The sequence below is a fragment of the Engraulis encrasicolus genome, chromosome 22, assembly GCF_034702125.1.
Source record: "Engraulis encrasicolus isolate BLACKSEA-1 chromosome 22, IST_EnEncr_1.0, whole genome shotgun sequence".
NCBI classification, from domain to species: Eukaryota; Metazoa; Chordata; class Actinopteri; order Clupeiformes; family Engraulidae; genus Engraulis; species Engraulis encrasicolus.
In genome coordinates, this window is record NC_085878.1 from 8824154 (window position 1) to 8829153 (window position 5000).

Sequence of the window (5000 nt, forward strand, 5' to 3'; positions counted from 1 at the left end):
AAACACATTTGTTATCATTTTATTCTTCATATTTGACTTCAGTAAAATGTAGAATAACTGTTTAATGTATCACTTACATTGTGTTGCTTCTATGCACATATTAGTTTAAATGCTTTGTCATTTATTCAATGGGCTATGTATGGTATTACAATTAAACCCCTTAAAATCAAGAGGGCTTTGCAACCCACTGTGGATCTTGGGCGACCCATAGGTTGGGTCCCGGCCCTTAGGTTGGGAACCACTGCTGTAAATCACATTAGGAAACACACATAAAGCAATACTGCCCTACTAAGGCAACGTGCAGTAACTACGTCAACATCGAAACTGAGGAAAATGTCTTCAAAGCCTTAAAGGGACAGTTTGGTCAGTTTCAACATGGAGTTGTAATGCTCACACTACCCTGGACTTGTCAGTGCCTGAGATTTTTTTTTCTTCTTCTTCAGCCGTTTCCGAGATCCTGGTCATTGTAATGGGGGCAGCTCTTTGTTTACATTTCGAAAAAACATTTTTATTTATTCCCAAAAACATCCAAAAGGTTATAAAACATCAGCAGACAACTAGCAAACAGCAGTACCTTTTGGGAAAATATTTGGAGTTAGCCTATGTTTCATTTTTTAAAAATGTAAACAAACGCTGCCCCCATTAGAATTGCTCATATCTCGGAAAGGGCTGAGCCGAAAAATGTGGCATCACCAGGTACTGACAAGTCAAGGGTAGCGTGAGCAATACAACTGCATGTTGAAATTGACCAAACTGTCCCTTTAAGATTGGTGGGCAGTCATGGGGTAGCGGTTAGGGCGTCAGACTTGTATCCCAAAGGTTGCCAGTTCGACTCCTGACCCTCCAGGTTGATGGGGGGAGTAATTAACCAGTGCTCTCCCCCATAGCCTAACGTCCGCCACACTGCTCCCTTGGGGCGCTATTGGGGGCTGCCCCCTTGCACGGTTGAGGCATAAATGCAATTTCGTTGTGTGCAGTGTGCAGTGTTCACTTGTGTGCTGTGGAGTGCTGTGTCACAATGACAATGGGAGTTGGAGTTTCCCAGTTGGGCTTCACTTTCAGATTGGATATCATAGTTACCGCAAGTCTGACATGGTAATATCTCTGCAATGGGACACATTTGGACCAGAAGCCTTTGTCACAACATAAAGAAAGTGTACCTAGGAGACCATTTTCAGTCTAAACTCAATTTTGACAAGATATGTAGTTACTGCACTTTACCTTTGTGGGGCAAAAGAGCACATCACCAGTAGCACAATAGCAGACACCACCACATCAATAGCACACACACTCACAACACCACAAACCAACATCTTCACCTGGGTCACAGACACAAACACACACACACACCCACACATACACTCTCTCTCTGTCTCTCTCTCTCTCTCTCTCTCTCTCTCTCTCTCTCTCTCTCTCTCTCTCTCTCTCTCACGCATGCATGCGCGCACACACACACACACACACACACACACACACAGGCACACACGCACGCGCACACACACACAGGCACACACGCACGCACACACACACACACACACACACACACCCACAGGGGTACAGAAGAGGGTGAGACAGGCAGTGGTCGTATGAAATCACTTTATTGGAGGCAGGTGATTCCATGAAGAGGGGGGCGGGGTTTACACTGCACTGTGGCCATCTAGAACATGCATGCACAGCCCCCTGCTCTACGGAGAGAGGCTCATAGAACATTTAGACACACACACACACACACACACACACACACACACACACACACACACACACACACACACACACACACACACACACACACACACACACACCACACACACACACACACTCACACACACACACACACACACACACACTCACACACACACACACACTCACACTCACACTCTCTCACACACACACACACTCTCACACACACACACACACACACACACACACACACACACACACACACACCAATGCTGCTCTAGTACACACTCCACACTGGCATGCATGAGTACACCGTCAAGAGAGGGGAGGAGAGGAGAGAGGGATGGAGAGGAGAGAGGGATGTAGAGGAGAGAAGGAGTAATACAGTACCAAAGAAGTGCACCAACCTACAGGTAACACGCAGAACCTCCAGAAATATGGAACATCGTGAGCAGAGAACCGTACAGAATTTAGAACTTAGTGACAGAACCATATAGAACTTAGTAACAGAACCATATAGAACTTAGTAACAGAACCACATAGAACCATACAGAATTCAGTGACAGAACTGTATAGAACTCAGTAACATAACCATATAGAACCATATAGAACTTAGTGACAGAACCACATAGAACTATACAGAATTTAGTGACAGAATCGTGTAGAACTTTGTGACAGAACCGTGTAGAACGTCACAGAAACACAGAACACAAAAGAACCTAGACAGGAGGAACCCTCTCTGAAGACAGGACAGGAGCGTGCATTTAGAGTTGTGGAACCGGGATAGGGCAGAAGAGGAACATACAGAGAGTGCGTCTGTGTGTGTGTGTGTGTGTGTGTGTGTGTGTGTGTGTGTGTGTGTGTGTGTGTGTGTGTGTGTGTGTGTGTGTGTGTGTGTGTGTGTGTGTGTGTGTGTGTGTGTGTGTGTTTGGAAAACAAGTTTCCAGCAGAGATATGCAACCTTTTCCGCGGTACATGATCAAAACTACGTTTTGTAAATGTGCTTTCGGTTACCGAGTGCGGGGTAAATGTGTACCTCTTTATAAATGTGTGTTTTTGTGTTGGCAAACACACAGCGTACAGGAATGTAAATGTGATTCGTAAAACTGGAGGAAGTAAAAAGGGCCTTTGAAATCAAAGCGAACCTCAGAGGATCAGCAGCTGCTGTGAGCTGGATCCGTCTGATGTCGGGACGGTCTTTGGTTTCAGGAACATAAGAGAGGCGATGTAGAGTTGGCCATGTGGAGTGGGCAGTATGTTATTAACGCAGCTATAAGCGTGTAGTAACGTGTTATTAACGCAGCTATAAGCGTGTAGTAACATGTTATTAACGCAGGTATAAAGCGTGTAGTAACGTGTAATTAACACGGTAAGCGTGTTGTAACATGTTTATAAGCTCCAAATTAGCATGAGCAGAGGTGTGTGTGCTCCGTCTACTGATTGTGGGACAGACTGGAGGCAATTTAATTGAATAACATGACACACACACAAACACACACACACACACACACACACACACACACACACACACACATCCACACCTGGCAAAAAGAGTCCCTTCAGCAGCCCCCCCTGCTGTCTGTGCTGTTTGGTGACCTTGATTAACCTTGAGACCTAATGACCTTGGCTGACCTTCAGTCTGCTAGCTGGCTAGCGGGGGTTTCAGGTCGTCGGGAGGGAGCTGATTGGCTCTCTGTGATCCACTGGCAAGCATGCTGATTGGCTGGTTACATAGATAATAAAACAAGATGGCAGGTTATATAGCTGATGCTGATTACTGATGGTTCCTAGGGCAACCATAGTGTGTTTGCCCACGCAAACATCCTTAGTGAGAGTAGCCACGGTAACACGCCACATCACCATGACAACTCTCCCTCTTGTACTTTTTTGTTTGCTTCAATGTAAATTGAACACGACGGGGCAATGTTAGCTCAATGGATGCTAACACTAAGCTGTTATACAGTAATGCTAGCTTCTAAAAGCTAACACTAATTTGTTTTGAGGCGATGTTAGCTTCAACACTAGCTCACTAAAAGCTATCATGAGCTGGAAGCTTACAGTAGCTCGCTAACGAGAGCTGTGTTAGCGGCTAGGTTCGGGTAGGCTGTGCTAACTTCTGGAAGGCTACGCCCGGCCAAGGCGGAATGTCTATGGTCCTTTGGAATGTGAAGAGTAGAATGGCAGGCAGTAGCTACTATCACCCTCAGGCCATCTGGACTCTGCTGACGCTGAGCTTGGAAATGTTGACTTGGGGCTGTGGGGGGCAGTAGAACGTAACGGGATCTTCGAGGTGTGGGGCTAGGGATGCTGCATGTGGGAGGAGAGGAGAGGAAAGGGGGAGAGAAGGAGAGGAGAGCAGAGGAGAGGGAGAGGGAGAGGAGCAAGATGAATACACACAGACTGTCTTAGTTGTTAGCCCTCACCTCAGCTAAGATGGCCTCTCTCTCCTCCTCCCTGTCTGTTTGTACTCTTCTACTCTCAGTCTATTTATCCTCTCCTCTTTCCCCCTCTCCCTCCTCTCCCTCCTCCACTCCACCTCTCCTTTCCTCTCCGTTCCTCTCTTTTCTACCTCTCTCTTCTCCACTCCACTCCACTCCTCCTCCTCTCCCTCTCTCTCTCATCCGCTCCCTCTTGCTCTCTCTGCTCTCCTGACAGTAACTCTCTGGAAGACACAGCAGACATACGCACGCACACACACAAGCATACACGAGCCCACACACACACACGTGCACACGCTCACACACACCGACACTGACATTCACATTAGCTGAAATACACAGAGAGGGGGCGAGGCGGTGGCTGGTTGACTGGTACAGTCGAACTCATGCCCACGGCCAACTGCCCCCCTGAACAAGCTCCTATTGCACCGGCGTCACTGTCTGCTCACACAACCTAGCTGCTGTGCCATACAGTCAGAAGAATATCAAGATCTCTTGGTAGTAGTAATAATAATTAATAATAGTAGTAATCATAGTACAAACATCAAATTGGTCTATCTACAGCGAGGGGTGGGGGGTGGTTGGGTGGATGAGACATACAGACACACACGGCTAGCCCTATCACTGCTCCAGACTAATTCATATGCATGACAAACAGCCAGCTGGCAGGGCCAATCGGAAAACGCCCCCACACACGTTTTTTGGCAATACAGTCGTCGGCTGATACAATGACTTTGCCATGGAGATAGTCATCAGATCAATGGGGGCTGTCACAAGCAGTGGAATCGCCCCAACAATGCACTCGCCATGGCAATAGAATCATCGGAACAATGCACTCGCCATGGCAATAGAATCATCAGAACAATGGGCTTCGTCATGACA